The sequence below is a fragment of the Stenella coeruleoalba genome (assembly GCF_951394435.1).
Source record: "Stenella coeruleoalba genome assembly, chromosome: 21".
In the NCBI taxonomy this organism is placed as follows: domain Eukaryota; kingdom Metazoa; phylum Chordata; class Mammalia; order Artiodactyla; family Delphinidae; genus Stenella; species Stenella coeruleoalba.
In genome coordinates, this window is record NC_137167.1 from 32,611,107 (window position 1) to 32,630,283 (window position 19,177).

Sequence of the window (19,177 nt, forward strand, 5' to 3'; positions counted from 1 at the left end):
GCCCTACGCTTTGATAAGTACCACCTAAACTGTCAAATGTGGGGGTTTTCCCCTCTCACTCCGATAGTTAGAGAATACCAGAAGCTGAAGGCAGAGATAACAGCATATGTTCATTCTATCACACTGGGTTTTAGTCACCCTTTGGCTCTAAGACACAAATGAGAATAAAAGGGCCTTAAATGTCCAACACCGCATGGGACATTACAGCATAAATTCCTTACATCTCCCTACTGATAGTACTTAGAGAACACAGGATATCTGGTATAATATATACTGTTAAGAATTATTTGGGGCAAAAAGTAGGGGATTAATTCCATAAAATTAAATCCATAAAATGACAGATGTGTCTGTCATTTCAGTAAAATTTCTGTTGATCTAGTGTTCTAGGGTATGTAAAATAACTGTTTCCAAAATGAATGAAGAGACGTCGTTCTTTAAAGTAATCTTTAAGCCACAAAAAACACACTTGTGCTGATCTGAACAGTTTCCACTGAATGGAAATAAAGCTAAAAGGATTTCTAGATCTCCACACTGCTGTGCTGTCTCACAGCAAGGCAGACACAGCATGGAAGGTTGATTGCATTTGGAGAAGCAAGGTTTACTCTTGATTATTTGGGATATGGATTTCTTTCTTCTACCTACTGTTAGTCCAAGCATACTTGGACTTGCTTAATGTCTTATATCACATCATGAGAAACCTAGTAATGGCAATGATTTTATGCAAATAATTCAATGTATGAACATATATTTAATATGATAGGTTGAGGTCCATGGCATTCATTGGTGGGAAGACTTTAAATCCAGGATTGTCTGAAGCGGTCCTGGATTAGACCAATTTTTGTAGTAAACCTATTAATATTATCCTCATTTCTCTCCTAGACTCTTCAAAAGTGTTTTTATTTATATGATAAATACATTTTTACAAAACCCACCTCCTTCATTGGACTTATCATACTGCCCCTCACATTAGAACAACAGTCCTTACAATATGAAGTAACATATTGAAAATTTAGTAATGAAGCCTGTCAGCTGATAATATATGTAGACGTTAGCTGAGTAGCTCTAGGGATACACTAGCAATGCATGATGGAGTTTCCTCTCCTTCAGTTAGAACATAGAGTTTAAAAAAATAAAAACAAAAAGAAAAGAACAAAAATAGATGGAAAAAGCAGTCATATCTTTCACTATTACATGTGATGATTCAACTGAAAAAACAAAAACAAAAAAATCTGCTTTTCCTTCTCCCCCTTCCCTGGCCTACTGGGATTATCTGGCTTAGAATTTTTGCTTTCCTAGTGAGAAATACTTCACTGGTATACACATATTGGTTGCTTCAATAGGAAGATAAGGTTTTTACTGAACTAGCAGGCAACAGCAAGAGTTACCTTGATGAGTAAGGGGATTAATCTTAACTATCATTAATAGGGATACTGATAATTTAGGTCCAAAGGAAAACGTAGCTGTAATCTAGAGAATTTTTAAGGGCATCCTCTGATGATTCCACTGAGGAAAAGAGTCAAACCGCAAGGGCTCAGAACACTCAGGAATCACATTTTAGGTTATACTACTGGGTAATAAGCTATTGTATTATTTTGAAAATATTTCAGAGTCTTTTTTTAAATTCCTGAAGCAAAGTAGATGTCTATAATACACTTTTGTGAATCAAATAACTCTTCTCATAATAATAATGAGGGTAATGATGATGATAGAAAATATTTATGTATTTCTTAATATGTCTCGACACTGTTCTCAGTATATTTTATAGATAACTAAATTAGTCCTACATTCTAAGGTAGATATTATTGTTAACATATGTTTATTAGGACATGTAAATCTAAAAGAGAACTTTTATAACTTTCTTAAAAATGTCTGTTTCTGCTAGCTGATGGACTAAGCGCTACTATAGAAATGAAATAGAGCTAAATTTAAAGACCAGAGAGGATAAAAAGTGAAGTTAGAAGGGCTGAAATCCTACTGGTCATTCTTAACCCTTTTGCCAAAGCCAACCACATGGAAATCTTCAATAAAGATGATGCCCTGCATCTCACTCTTTTCTCCTTATATTCCAGTAGTGTTTCAATTTTACAGTGTAAAGCGAGGAATCAAGAAAACTATTGATTGCTAAGAAAATGTAAATATCACTATTATCTTTACATATTAAGTTGGGTGACAAATTCTGGTTGATTACCTTAAGATCTTCAGAATAATTTAATCAACTTCTGAATCTGAAAATGAATATTAAATAATTTGCTAAACTTTCAGAGGCACAAGAGAAAAAGTCAGCTTTTTGAAAATATAACACTAATCTCTGGTGATTTATGTGCATCTGTGAACACTGATTTCTAAACTGGTCAGGACTTCTCTGAGTGATGGCAGGGAATAGAAGGCAGGCTTCATATCAGCAAACACTTAACAACTTCCAGCAGATGTTGTAAGAGGCTTCACTGATTTGTCCTACAATCAGCAGGGCAATTGTTTCATTTTGATTCTCTATGAAATCTAATGTATCCATTTTAGTCTGACTGACAGACACATGAATTGTTACTCTCATGAATTTTCTGTACCATTCTAAATGCAACCTGATGGACAATGCTTTCATAAAAGACTAAGTAATTTTTATCTTTCTAAAAATTTTAAGCAGCAATGCCTAGTGAACATTTATGCACAATCCAAGGGGTTTATAGTCTCACCTGAATTTGGAGTCATGGGGAAAATATATATTGTACACATATAAATCAACTTAAGTCATTTCATTTTACAAAGCCTTGTCCATACAACAATAATATTTAGCAAGAGCCAAGTAAAAAAAAATATGTAGTGATTTCTTTGAAATTTTCTAATACCTCAAATATAAGAAATGGTAAATAACAAATGCATTGCCTAAAAAAGCCAATACTATGAACCTCAAAATTTGGAATTTATTTAAAATTATGTTTTTTCTCTCTTTTCTTTAGTATAAAGATTTTTTTTTCTGCTCAGACTTTGTCAGTACTTAATAATCCATGTTTCCTTAAAGTAAATATATCACAGAGAATAACAGATTTTGAAGATACTAAAAACAAACAAACAAAAACAAGCAGAAATTAACTTTTAACATACTTATTTCAATAAGTAGTACTTTGGAATAGTCACCAAGCTGTACAATATACTTAATCTAAAATCACCTTTATTAATATAGCCAGTTTTGACACATTTCTTTTAAATTTACATTTGGGACTTCCCTGGTGGCGCAGTGGTTAAAGAATCCGCCTGCTAATGCAGGGGACACGGGTTCCAGCCCTGACCCAGGAAGATCCCACATGCCACGGAGCAACTAAGCCAGTGGGACACAGCTACTAAGCCTGTGCTCTAGAGCCCGCGAGCCACAACTACTGAGCCCGCGTGCCACAACTACTGAAGCCCGCATGCTTAGAGCCCGTGCTCCGCAACAAGAGAAGCCACCGCAACGAGAATCCCGTGCACCGCAAAGAAGAGTAGCCCCCGCTCGCCGCAACTAGAGAAAGCCTGCACGCAGCAATGAAGACCCAACGCAGCCAAAAATAAATAAATTAATTTAAAAAAAATAATAAATTTAAACATTCCTGGAAGATCTTTAGTACCCTGTGATGACAAATCTTCTTCATCACTGGAAGACAGTAGGATTTATTTTTTAGACAGAAAGAGTAATCCAAATGAATTACATCAGTTTTCTCAAAAGCAAGATGTAATACAAAGCAATAGGATTAATTATCTTATGTGTGACAAGAAATGGTGATTTAAATGAGTTTCAAAATGAAGGTGACACATTTGGCAAAGAAATGTTGACTTACTCTTTTAAGAGTCTCATAATTTAAAGAGGCCGGCTACTTAAACATATATTTTGGTATACGTATAAATTAATCGTATTAATATAAACTCAAAGATGCTAAGCTACATGAGAATGATAATTAGTGGAATACTTACCCCCAAACTCCAGCTATGTCTCATTGAGAACATTTGTTTAAAATCCAGTTTGTAATTCATAATCCAGAAAACTGACATATATTTTATTTAGAATATCTAGAGAAAAGGACTGTTCACTTTGTTTATTTTGTGATGAGTAATACATCCAACAGGATCCTGGCAGATAACATAATATACTAAAATCTCGGTGATTGATTAAAAATAACTTACAGAATTTTTCAGGGATAAGGGAAACCAACAAGAGATGGTGAAGCATCTCAGAACTAGCAACAGTAGTAAGAGGAGGCTGTGCTAAAGGAGACAGGTGTGGGAGTGTATTCATTTGCAAGGGCTGCCATAACAAATTATAAGAGTGGGTGGCTGAAACAACAGACATTTATTTTCTAATGGTTCTGGAGCACAGAAGTCTGAGATCAGGGTGTCAGCAGGGTTAATTTGATTTGTGGCTTTTCTCCTGGGCTTATTGATGGTCCTTTGCCTGTGCATGTGTGTTTTCTAATCTCCTCTTCTTATAAAGACACTAATCATACTGGATTAGGGCCCACCCTAATGACTTCATTTAATCTTAATTACCTGTTTTAAAGACCTAACTCCAAATACAGTCACATTCTGAGGTACTGGGGTTTACGACCTTGACATGAATTTTGGGGAGACACAATTCAGCCCAAAGCAGGGACCCTTTGCTAGAAGCTATAGAAAGCTTAACCAGCAGGAGAAACCCCCCAGTAGGAGGCTTCTGTGGAGTATACAGCTATTATCAATTACAATTCTACCCTCCTCCACCCTCTTATTTCCTAACTGAAGTCAAACAGAAGAAGTGATAAGAGTCTGTTCAAAAGCTCCTCAGCTGGGAAGTGTAGAGAACAGATGTGAAAGGACAACTCCATTTAACACAGCAACCTCTTTTCCACACCGTTTATCTGAATGAAACCCTGTTATCCCAACTCAGGGAAGCCACAAATTTTGTATCACACACTGTATTATTAAGGATGATTTTAATTCAGTTATAGTCCCACCTGAAAATAAGGCAAGCTTCAAATAAATTATGTGGTGGGGGGAGACTATAAAAAGAAAATTTAATTCACATAAAACGTAGCTGCTAGCTAGAGTAATGCTTCTTAAACTGTTGTGAGACTTAAGATGTTAATCCTATAGCATTCATTTCATTTTCCTTCCTATAGCATTCATTTCATTTTCCTTCCTATAGCATTCATTTCATTTTCCTCCCGCTATATCTGCCGGCATGTTGGTGAGATGAAGTTCCTTCTGGTGCAATCATGAAAATTTTCATTTCCTCAAGTTTTGAATCATTGATGGTCTGTTCCAATGTTTTCTCTCTCTCTCATTTTTTTCTAATAAATAAGATAAATGTTAATTTGGGGGTAATTTTAGCTTTACAGAAAGGATTTAAAGATAGTACAGAGTGTTCCAACATATATTTTACTCATTTTCCCCTAATGCTAACATCTTACATGCCATGGCACATTTGTCAAAACTAAAAAATTAATGTTAGTGCATTAGTATTAACTAAACTTGAGGTTTTATATGAATCTCACTAGTTTTTCTATTAATGCCTTTTTTTCTGTTCCAGAATCCAATCACAGATGGTCACTTTGCATTTAGTTATCATGTGTCCTAAGTCCCTACTATTCTGTGACAGTTTTTCAGATTCTCCTTGTTTTTTGTTTGTTTGTTTTCCCATGACTTTGACAGTTCTGAAGAGTTGTACAAAGTCCCTCAATTGGGGTGTGGCTATTTTCTTTGTCCCACTGTTGCACTGGGTTATGGATTTTGAGGACAAACAGATGGAGGTGAAGTGCTCTTCTTCACACTGTGTCAGGTATCAAAAGGCTGATACCAAAATGCCCTACTGCTGATGCAGTTAACCTTGATCACTTCTTTAAGGTTGGTTAAGGTGGTGTTTGCCGAATTTCTCTATTGTAAGTTACATTTTCTCATTTCCATATTCTATTATTTGGAAGCAATCACTAATTCCAGCCCATTTTGGGGGAGGGATGAATAAGCTCCATCTCAGAAAGGGAAGAAACCCATATCAATATATCATCTGGGATTATTCTGTAAAGAAGCTTTCTAACTCTATCCGTCCCCATCTCCCCACTGGTAACCACTTGTTTGTTCTCTGATATCTGTGAGTCTGCTTCTTTTCTGTTATACTCACTAATCTGTTGTATTTTTAAGATTCCACATGTAAGTGTTATCACACAGTATTTGTGATAACAAATACTTTGTCTTTGTCTGACTTATAATGCTCTCCAAGTCCATTCATGTTGCTGCAATTGGCAAAATTTCATTCTTTTTTATGGCTGAGTAATATTCCATTGTATGTGTGTGTGTGTATATATATATATATATATATATATATATATATATATATACACACCACACCTTCTTTATCCATTCATCTGTTGACGGACACTTAGGTTGCTTCCATATCTTGGCAACTGTAAATAATGCTACTATGAACACTGGGATGCATGTATCTTTTCAAATTAGTGTTTTTGTTTTTTTGGATATATACCCAGGAGTGGACTTGCTGTCATATGGTAGTTCTAATTTAAGTTTTTTGAGAAACCTCCATACTGTTCTCCACAGTGGCTGTACCAATTTACATTCCCACCAACAGTGTATGAGGGTTCCCTTTTCTCCACACCCTCACCAACATTTTTTGTGTTCTTTTTGATGATAGCCATTCTGACAGGTGTGAGGTGATATTGTGGTTTTGATTTGCATTTCCCTGATGATTAGTGATGTTGAGCATCATTTCATGTGCCTGTTGGCCTCTGAATTTCCTCTTTGGAAAAATATTGTTAAAATGAGCATCCTACTCAAGGCAGTCTACAGATTCAATGCAATCCCTATCAAAATACCAACACCAATGGCATTTTTCACAGAACTAGAACAAATAATTTTAAAATTTGTATGGAAACACAAAAGACCCCAAATAGCCAAAACAATCTTGACAAAGAACAGAGCAGGAGGAATCATGTTCCCTGACGTCACACTATATTAGAAAGCTACAGTAATCAAAACAGTATGGTAATGGCACAAAAACAGACACATGGATCAGCAAAACAGAATAGAGAGCCTAGAAATAAACCTACACACCTATGGTCAATTAGTCTATGACAAAGGAGGCAAGAATATCCAACAGAGAAAAGACAGTCTCTTCAATAAGTGGTGCTGGGAATACTGGACAGCTACATAGTAAAGAATGAAATTAGAACATTCTCTAATACCATATACAAAAATAAACTCAAAATGGATTAAAACCTAAACATAAGACTGGATACTATAAAATTTCTTGAGGAAAACACAGGCAAAACACGCTTTGACATAAATCGTAGCAATATTTTTTTTTGATCTGCCTCCTAAAGCAAAGGAAATAAAAGCAAAAATAAACAAATAGGGCCTAAATAAACTTAAAAGCTTTTGCACAGAAAAGCAAGCCATCGACAAAACGAAGAGACAACCTACTGAATAGGGGAAAGTATTTGCAAATGATATGACCGATAAGGAGTTAATATCCAACATATATAAACAGCTCATTCAACTCAACATCAGAAAAACAAACAACTCAATTAAAAAATGGGCAGAAGAACTTAATACAGTTTTTGTTTTTATTACAATTTTTTAATCATTAGCCTTAGGGTTTCTAGTCAAAACACTGTTTTCTAAAATTATTTAAGTCAGCTTGTTTACTTAAAACTGTCTATATGTTAGTGACATTTATTTTTAGCATTGTATCAATAGCATAATAAATCATACTCATTTATTTTGCTTCTTTGTTGTTACCTTACCTACTAACATTGTTCCCCTCACTTGCCTGCAATCCTTTGAAATGTTTAACTTTGCATGATCTCTTTGTAGATGATAGACGTAGAGGAGTGATTTTTGGTTTCATAGAACACATGCCTTGTTTCATACTCAATGTTTTAATCATTAGGTTATACATGTATTAATTATACTTGCATCTAAAGGTTAAAAATTAGCAAAGCATACACGAAAAACATAACATTAAAACTTAAATGTGAAAACATTCTTGCGGTTAATTAAGAAAATATAAATAAAATAATCAATGAGCAAAATTTTCCTAAAACAAACATTTGTACCTGTATCCAGAGTCTCAACATAGAATCTTAGATAATGATTCTATTATCCCAGTAGATTACCTTAATTTTTCTATGAAATTATATGGTTTAATTAGATAATTACTAGGGTATCTTTTAGCTATCAATTTAAATCTAATCCTTAGATAAAATGCTTTAAAGAAAAAAAAGCATATGTATTTAATGTTCTACTATTTCAAAGTGACTAAATTTTACAATTTAAATTTTAAATAGTCTATCTGCCCCTCTCTATCTTTCCCTCTCTCTCTCTCTCTCTCTCCCTCTCTCTCTCTCTCTCTCTTTCTCTCTCTCTCTCTCTATATATATATATAGGAAAAAATGTATATATATACATATACATATACATATATATATATATATATATATATATATATATATACATTTTTTCCTCTTAATGTTGTTGGAGGAGGTCATCAGAAGGACTTGACCACCAGTTGACCCACAAGGTGGACCAGACAACTGGAAGCTTGTTACCCTCTCTCTGTCCTTGGACTGTACATTCTGCCTACTATTCCCATATTGGCAGCCATTTCGGGGATGCAGACTTGAGAGAGTAATGTGCTATTGAGATAATCTGGACTGAATAAGTGAATGAACCCCTATTAGTCCTCTGTATAAACATTATCAGAACTGCCACTTACCAATCTGAAATAGTCAGCCTCTTCCTTTGGTCTCTCCCTTCCCTCTGTCTGTAGAGCCAGTTTTGAATTTCACCTGAAGAATTCCCAAGATTGGGGATCAAAAAATATGTGCCTGGAATATAGATGACATTAAAATAATTTGGAATAATAAATTCTGGAACTAGAAAAAATGTTTTTGATACATCACACAATGTTCTTTCCAAGTGAAGTCTGTTAATTATTTTGTACTAATTAAACCTAATTAACTTTAATTATTGCAATCAGTAAGGATGTCAGCATCTTTATTACAAAGACTGTAATAAGCTCATTATATTATATATATATATATATATATATATATATAATTATATAATGATAAAGGGGTCAATCCAACAAGAGGATATAACATTTGTAGATATGAACGGATAAAGAAGTTGTGATATATACATTCATAGAATATATATATGAATATGATTCAGCCAAAAAGAAGGAAATCCACAAATATATGTCATATAACCAAGATGGGAAATATAGTAGTCATTGTTCTAAATAAATTAAAAACTCTCATCAATGATGTTTATTGATAACAATTTTCTGGTTTCATTCAGATTAAAATAAATCTTTGTGATATTTCTCCATTGTTATCTCCCTAGCACTCATCTTTATATCTTCATTTATTTGTATAATACAATAAAAATAACAGTTTTCAAAAAATTACACATAGAAATTTAAAAGTTACTATGTTGGCCCGTGAGCCATGGCCACTGAGCCTGCGCGTCCGGAGCCTGTGCTCCACAACGGGAGAGGCCACAACAGTGAGAGGCCCGCGTACCGCAAAAAAATAAAAAAATAATAGAAGTTACTATGTTGTTCATAAAACAAGGTAAATTATAAATTACATGTCTCATAGCAAAGTGAATTAATGGTGATTGTTAAAACTGACACAACGTTTTAAAAGTATGGACTGAAACGCAAGGATCCATGGATTTTAAGTCCATGCTATAGATTCCCTTTCATGCTAAATCAAGTGCCATCCTGTGACATTAAATATTTCACAACTGAAATGAACATTATAAACCAGGAAACTTTTTATAAACCGGGAGTTAATACAAAGAGTATATACCATGAAATCTGTCTACTCTTAAGAGGATCTACGATCCGGTATTTTCATCAATAAGTTGAACATACATATCTCTACGTTATTTGAATCCATTACATTTTTTATATATGTATTCAACACCAGAGATGATTTATGAACATAATGCAAAATTAAATTATTTTTATAGGAACTGTATGAAGTTCAGTGTTTCTATGCAATTTTAAACAGAATGTAAGTGTCATACATCACATTCTTTTTAAAAATTGCAAAGAAAATCTCTCTGTACATTTACCTAAGTATGCATGCTACCCAATCCTTATGTGTCTATACACTACAGTAAGGATTTCTCAGTAAGAATTTAAAATGTAATATTTTTATGTGACATAGGATATGAGTTCTACACAAGAGCCATGGAAATGAAATAAGTTCTGAGAGGAAATTCAAGTGTTCAGAACAAGAGCCACTTCATTCAGTTGTGGAAGTTTATTTTGTCAGAGTTTAGTTTTTCCAAGGTAGCACATATTAATAGAGTAATAGTTAGTACCTAAAATGATATTTTATTTAACTATATTTTACTGTATTTCATTCTTAGAGCAGACAATTCAGTATTATAGAACTTAATTATTTAATAACTGTACAATTTATTTGTCAATTTACAACACCTGAGTTTTCAATGTAGATTTACTAAATCTATACCATTTATTCGTAATTTCCATTTGCAGCTAAGCAAAGGTTAAAATATATGACTAATGCAACAGTTTTATGATAAATATGCAAAATATATACAAACTTCAATATTCACATGAAATAACATTTTGTTCACTTAATAAATTGTATAAAATAAACAATGGTTTATATCTAAAGTAATAGCATAATTTCCTGCTTAACCATATAATAAGAATATATTTGCAAACTTAAACATCATGTAAAAATAAAAATTCTAAAGATAATAATAATAGAAGAAAAGTCAGATAATTTGTGTATTTTCTAATTGTGTATATTTTATCTACCTGCCTTGAAGTGAAATGAAAAGATAACCAGTTTTACTAATTAAAAATTGTTTTACAGCAGGACGTTCTTGCATTTGAGTCAACGCACTTCAGTATGGGTTTTGGTGTAACTTAGTCATTACTGCGTAACGCAGCATCTCCATATTTAGTGGCTAAGGATTGATTTAGTTTATGATTCTGTGGATTGCCAATTTCAGCTAGGTTCAGCTTAGTGGTTTTTCTGGTTGAAGCTGGATTCTCTCATTCATCTGTTGTCAGATGCATGTAAGCTGTGTGTTAGCTTTACTGATCTGGATTCATTTCTCTTAAACGTCTGGAGCTTTGGCTGCATCATCTGAAATGACATGGTTCTGGTCTACATAATCTCTCATTCTACAGCAGGCTGGCCCAGGCATCCCACATGGAAGCCAGTAATCCAAAAATGCAGAGTGGAAGCAAACAAGGCTGTGAACTAGAACACCATCATTCCTGCTACAGTCTATTAGACAAAGAAAATCACAACAACACACCAAATTCAAGGGGAAGAGAACTAGATTTCACATCGCAATGGGAGTAACTGCAAAGTCACACTGTAAAGGCTATACGTAAGAAGGAAGTAAAACAGATGCCCCTTTTTGCAACTTACTATTGCTGGAAACAGAAGAATTTTCGATTAAAAAAAATAGTTCTGATAAACAGAACATATGCGAGAAAAAAAATTTGGGAAGAGTTAGTCTGTATTTATGAAATAACAATAATTTTAACTGGAAAACAATGGCTTTATACTTACATTTCTTTCCAGTTAAGCAACTATTGTGGCTATAACTTTAAATCTGTTCCAATCTATTCAACATTGAAACGGGTACACACACACACACACACACACACACACACACACACACAATTGCACTCCTCACTGGGAATGCTACTTTAAAATACCAGTAGGTGTGGCTGGTTGTTTAGTTAATATTTTATCAACTCAGCTTAAGGTTTAACGTTTTTACTCTAACTAAGCTTTCCTTTACTTCCCACCACATCTTTTCCTTTTTAGAATCTGCTTAATGCATATTATCTTTTAGTTTTCCTTTACTTTTCTCTCCAAAAGTGGAAATCTGTTACTGAAGTGAATTTTAGCTTGATATATAGTTTTCATCTATCGAAAACTCTTGAATAAATAACATCGCATTATGTAAAATAAACAATTAATAACAATACATTAAACTATATTTTAAATCCAAAATTTACTTACTGATTTTATGCTGCTATAACTTCCCTAAATACATTTATTTCTTATTGGTCTGACAGATACTTAATGGTATAAATAGGAGGAAAATTTTTCCTTGTTTGTATCAAACTGGAATTCTCAGAGATTTAGAGATTTGGAGTTACCTCTGTGTATAAGGGCTTCAAGTGTATTCGAAAACAAAGAATTGAAAAAAGGGCAACACCAAAGGCTAAGTATTTTAAATGTTTATATATAGCAAATAAACATCTTTAACACAAAAAAGTATATAATACAGCATATATGCATAACTGTAGCTATGGTATTAGGATGTGTAAAATTATGAATTCATGCTGCACACAGTGTGATCATTTACGTTTCAAGGGGAAAACTGCAAGATAAAGAGCTATTTTTCAATTGTTTTTATCCTTCTGAGTGGAAGTACAGGGTAATGGAGATGTTTAATCCAAAGTCTGAACTCTAAGTTCCTTATAAATGTTCCTCTTAGCCCCTCTGTGATAAATGCTATATCCATCCATTTGTGATTTTATCATTTATCTAGACAAAGATAAATGATAAAAATGGGCATTTATTTGAAGACTGTACATAGCTTCTACAAGTAACATGTTAGAGGAATATTTTCAGGGTCAGCTAATTCACTTTATTAAAGGAAAATTATTAGATGAGGAAAATAAAACCTTTAAGAAATTTCAACAGGAAGTTAGGGATAATGGTCAACAATAATGATTGATGACAAAAATGAAGAATTTTATATTGACTTGCCTGAAGAACTGAAGATTGTTTCCTCTAGTTGTTGACTGAAATTGCCTTAAAAAAATAATAATTGACCTTCTATAATTTTGATGTGGAAAAAGTCTCTATTAAGGGAGTCTCCGTTTTTTTTGTTGTTGTTTTGTTTTTGGTAAGTGGCCTGGTCTGGTATCACCTGTCACTAAGAGCTCTAAAAGCTCTAGGCTAGGAACCACATCGAAGGTAAAATTGTTCCAAGAGAGAAAAACACTTTAGCTTCAGGATTGATTGTGAAAATATAGTGATAATACATGTCTTCCTAGTTTCCAATGCTTTGCCCTAAATATTGTTATTTATAGGTTAAAATATCAGAATAAATAAATAGTATTTTAAAAATATATTAGGCACAAATCTTGCCAGGCTGGCAGACAGTAGATCTAGCTTTTAAATCTGCAACTAAAAAATGTAAGCAATTAGGCCTGTAGTTTCCTCATCTCTTCATAGAGATAGCTTCTAAAGACTGGATATTATATTCTTTTTTTTTTTTTTTGCAGTACGCGGGCCTCTCACTGTTGTGGCCTCTCCCATTGCGGAACACAGGCTCCGGACGCGCAGGCTCAGCAGCCATGGCTCACCGGCACAGCTGCTCGGCGGCATGCGGGATCTTCCCAGATCGGGGCATGAACCCATGTTCCCTGCATCGGCAGGCGGACTCCCAACCACTGGCCACCAGGGAAGCCCCCTAGATATTATATTCTTAATATGATGAAGGACTTGTCATCTGGTAAATTCTTTTTTACTGAGTGAGGAACAAGTGAGATTACCAACTTAAACTTTGAATAGAGAAAGGCATATGGGAAACACATGAAAAATAGAACATAAAATAATATAGTAAATTTTAGCTGATGGAGTGAGGAAGTAAATTTGATTCAGAAACATGGGTAGTTTGCAGGGGCGTTTTTGAGGCCTAATTTTAAACTTGAAATAATTCATTTAAAGAGAAATTGGTCAATTAATTTTTGTAATTATCTCCACATATGTTCACTTCCTTAAATGGCTTGTTGGTTCCTATGTGAAAAGGCATCATCTTTAATGCCTAAAAGGCCCTCTGTAAATTGTCCCTCAGCAACCAATTCTGACTTACTTTCACCACACCGTTATTTGTATGTAGAAATGGTTTCCCATTAAAAAAATGTAGCTAGGGGGGCTTCCCTGGTGGCGCAGTGGTTAAGAGTCCGCCTGCCGATGCAGGGGACGCAGGTTCGTGCCCCGGTCTGGGAAGAGCCCACATGCCGCAGAGCAGCTAGGCCCGTGAGCCATGGCGGCTGAGCCTGCGCGTCCAGAGCCTGTGCTCCGCAACGGGAGAGGCCACAACAGTGAGAGGCCTGCGTACAGCAAAAAAAAAAAAAACGTAGCTAGTTCCACTCTCAACAGAAAAGATCATGTAAATGCTCTTTGTCAACACAAGAACTTACAAGAGAAGTGCTTTATCAGTGGTTTCAACTGTCCAACAGAATATCAAAAAGATAGGTACTGAAGCATCACTATATAATAAAATTTTAATTTTTTAATTCTTTACCAAGGAAATTCTTATGTGAAACAGGCATGTTTACATTCTGCAGGTGAGTGATGGTGAAAAATTAAAACCTCGGTGTCCTGTCTTGATTTGTGCTAAGGTCCAGTAGTATTTCCCACCACTGTTTTTTGCATGATCAGTGCAAATCTCAACACAGTGAAACATCATAATTTTGATGTCACAGATGGACCAGAAGGATCTCAGGGACCCTTCAGGGGTCCACAGATCACACTTTAAGAAACTCTGCATTAGAAGAATTTTCATGTTTGCTCTGTTTCTATTGCTCTACTTCAAACCGCCAATCCACCTAGGAAATCTCATACACATTTTCAAATACAAACTTACAAAATCTCTTGCTATGAGAAATTTTCTCTAACACACCTGGTATCATCTTCATCGTACCATGTACTTTCCTTTGAGATTCTCCTAATAGTTGGACTTTCCCATTAACTTATTTCCTATTTGAATTTTTCATCATCTAAGAGATCATAGATCATAACATCCAATAACTGAAGCCCCAGAGACTTCATGTAGAAAACCACTGAACTGGATGGTCTGTAGGATAGAGGTAGTAGACAGAATAATAACTAAGTGGGAAGTGCACAATTCTCTGTCAAAAAACATTCAGATCCTTCCCCCAGGGGCGTGGAGACCCTGTGAAAGTCAATCAAAATATACCTTGGGGACACATTTTCATCCTAGTACTCCAGGGCTTCAGTCTACAATAACCATAAGGGCACAGACATTATGTGTGTTTTGATTTGGTTTTGCACTTTTTTGCATCTTTCCCTCAACTGTGCCCAAATCACATCTCTATAGGAAACTGAAAACAGAAATTTCAAAATAACATTAAGATGCTATATGGTTAAAGTCAAAGCCAAATTCTTACTTAACACTGTTATTCCACAGTAAGTTGCTTGCCTTTATTGGGTTTATTTGGGCTGTATGAGGCAGGAACTCAACTAGAATTAACTTAGGATCACCCAGGGTCTTTGTGGGACTGGCTGCATCACCCTCGAGAGGTTCACTGCTTCTGTCAGGAAGGCTTCCCAATACAGCCAGGCTGACTGGCCCCTTCAGGCTTAGGAACGCTGATGTCTCTCACCGTTACTGGCCAGCTCGAGGGTCCTGCCCCTTTCCTTGTTGATTTCCCTAAACTTTGCCCACATCATGATAAACGGCTCCTTTATTAAATCCTACTCAGATACTAGTTTCACTCTACTACCATCTCTTTTCCACTGTGAAAGAGACTCATACATCCATCCTGGACTCGTTTATGACCCAAAGTAAACAAACAAACCAACAGCTCCCAGGAGTGGTTTTTAATCACACTTTCCTTGCATATATATATATATATAGTAGGTGCTCATTAAGTATTTAATAGATTAAATTATAAATGCATATCATCAATAATAAAACTAACTACCATCTCTTCCAACTACAGGTAAGTAGATAATTTCCCTTGAATTTCAAAAGTTTGGATTAGGATATTCCGGATTTTAAGAAATAGGAATCTCATTAAGTTGACAAGTCATCCATTTCTTACTAGATCCATCATTCTCAACTCTGGCTGCATAACAGAAAAGTACTATGCCTGGAGTACTTTTATAATCAGTTCAGGACCCATCCCCCGAATTCTGGTTTAATTAGTCTGGATTGGATCCCAGGCACTGGCAATTTTTAAACGGTTCCCAGGTGGTTGGTTCTAAAGGGCATCTAGGATTGCAAATCACCATTCTTGGCAGTACCCACATTTCCCTTCCCGGGGTGATAAATCTTTGCTTCAGCCACAATGAGGTTGCAAATGTGAAGAAAAAAAAGTATGTGGACTACTGGGGAAAAGATACCTAGGGAAGTATTTCAAAAATATTTCCCCTCTTAAACATAAATTTGTTGAATACATAAATGAAATGAATGTGCTTTTTGTAAAATGTTACTCCAGCACCGAGCACTGTATGCTAAACATGTTGAATTCAAAGGTAAGTTTAAAGAATGAAAAAACCACAATTTTAGTTACATGGGAAATTGTTAGGGTATAAATATATAGAAAATTTGGTGTCTAAGAGGGTAGAATAGCGATTCCAGGATGTTGAGTAGATTAGTGATTGTGAATTACATTGACTTTCGGGCTATATGAGAAACAAATTACATTCGTGTGCAAGAAAGGTAAACTATGATGTTTACAAGGCTCTGTGCCTGCAGGACTATGGAAGCTCATAAATTATCAGAATGACTGATGATACCTGTATGTTCTCCCTGTGCTTTCCTTTCCTTCTGGAGTAAATAAACTCAATCCCAAGCCCCACAGACTATGTGATGATTATATTAATAAAAACCAAAGGATAAAGTTAGGGGTTGAGAGGGGAAATGAGAGAAAAACGGCAATCTGGGTAAGAACACGGAGACCATTGCATTCACATCTATATTCTGAAACCCATATTCCTCAACCAGGGGAGCTGAGGTTCACAAATATTACTAGGGGTTATTATTCCAAATTCCAGTTAAATTTCAGGCCACTGTCTCCTAGGAAGGTCAATAATTATAAACATGAGTTACATATACATAATAGAGAATGCGAATTTTTTGAAAAAGGGAGACTAAAGATAGAAATATGCTTAATTATGAGATATGAAAGCCAACTGGTGAAAGATGAAATGGATGTAGAATATACTGGTCTATTCATTTGATACCATAGATAGAAGGAAAAATCATTTTCTTCCCTATTCATATATCCTCTGACCTCCGTTTTCTGAATCTCTCATTTTACTCCCAGAGACAACCTGGCTAAGTTTCACATTTTTGAAAATAATTCTATCCTACATGGTAGAATGAGATGATATGAAAGCCCCCCACTTAGACACAAATAATGGTGGATAACATAACCAAAAATACGAATTCACCAAATATTTTGAGCCATTGTGATATTAAGAGATGAAAATCAGTTAAACATTAGCACATAACAGACTGTAACTTGTCGGGACAGATTATGTCATTTATAGAGACAGATTTGTTGCTAACACTTTACATGGCTTACTTTTGATTTTTTTTTCTCAAAACAAGAATTTGCTGAAAGCTATGCAGTGGAAATCTCTGAGAATCTTACAACCTGTAAGCCTGAGGGAGGAGGTAAATTCTTCCTCCGACTTTGTCAAACAGAACCGCCAAGGAATTGATAGAAAAAATGTTGAGCCTGTGCCTTCATGCCTTAGAAAGAAGTAAAGGAGACATCATGCTCACCTAGCTTCACCTGAAGAAAAAATAGAGTGTTAGCGTACAGCTTTCTTCCTAACAACAAGGATGGATGCTTTTCTTCAAAGGAAGAGTCAGTGATTTTAAGTTAAAGGGAACCAGGAAGTATTAGAAGGAAGAAAATATATGTTGTACATACAAATAATGAAGGGCATGTGGTTCTGCCCTTATACATCCCAGAGGAGCTAAATAATTTCTTAGAGCTCTTCTGCCATATGGGCCACTGGACTCAGAACGTAACAAATAACAGAAAATAGAAAACTACTGAGACATGTCCCACTTTTGTCAAAACTTCAGAGGGATTTAAAAAAAAAATTCGTTTGTAACCTGTTTGAATCTTTGCAGGCCTTCAAAAATATGTCACATCAAAAAGCAAATATGCCTACCAGTCAACCTTATTTAATATATTTTGGGGTCAGAGATAAAAGCATTGATATGATTTTATAGTATCTCCATATAAATAGCAGAGTCAAGCTCTGGAAATAAGGATATGAGGTTTGATCACTGATTCTTAAAAAGTTCACACTTTCATCACCCTTTTCATTCACTGCCTCTTCTGAATAATAATGGAACAGTGTATGTTAACTAAATAAACTCTTAAAATTCTCTTGCTTTATTAGAGACATTAAAATATAAGTGGCAATGAACAAATTGAATACTTTTATAAAAACTAACACTAATCTGTTAGCTTATTATTATTGATTAAATTATTTGATGTTAAAGTTTAACTTGAATTTTAAATTTAAACCAAAGTATTTGATTAGATTAATATATTTTAATATCTACATAATTGAAACAGAAGCGATGCTTTAAAAGTATCAGCTACTAACCACAGTGCCTAAGAACTCTACTAGCTTTATAAATAAGATTAGGGGAAAGAGAACACAACTACAAAAGCTTTCACTATGCATCTGTTACCAGGTTTCCTCAATTATGTATCAGGATAACAATTGTGACTAAATAATCAGTCTTCTAGCTCTATAAGCAAGGTTAGAAATAAATGAGACATAACTATATCAAAAGTACACTATGTCAGGACAGACATGAAGATGTAAAAGAGGACATCAAAATAACAAAATGTGGGAGAGGGGTGTAAGAAAATATACATTGTTTTTTATTTTGGAATGTGTTTGAGCCTACATGACTACCAGTCTAAAGTAATTAGATATAGTAATGGGTTAACATACTTGAAAAAGAGGGTAAGCACAAATCAAAAACATACAGTACATTCATGAAAACCAAAAAAAGAAAAAAGAAAACTCAAGCAAAATACAAAATAAAATCATAAAACCACAAAATAAAAAAAAAGAAAAAAGGGACAAAGAAGAAATACAAAATCAAATGGAAGACAAGGTTTAAAATGGCAATAAATACATATCTATCAATAATAACCTTAAATGTCAATGGACTAAATGCTCCAATCAAAAGACATAGAGTGGCAGATTGGATAATAAAACAAGAGCCTACAATATGCTGCCTACAAGAGACATACTTTAGGGTGAAGGACACACATAGATTGAGAGTGAGAAGATGGCAAAAGATATTTCATACTAATGGAAATGACCAGAAAGCGGGGTAGCAA

General features: G+C 34.6%; 1 long non-coding RNA gene across 1 annotated transcript in view; it reads right to left on the reverse strand.

The window, feature by feature from the left end:
- LOC307179610 overlaps positions 1-19,177 on the reverse strand; it is a 305,248-nt gene that overhangs the window by 221,372 nt on the left and 64,699 nt on the right. The window contains exon 4 of the long non-coding RNA XR_013825443.1: positions 8,732-8,843. This is a non-coding gene — a long non-coding RNA (uncharacterized lncRNA). The remainder of the gene's footprint in view (positions 1-8,731; positions 8,844-19,177) is intronic.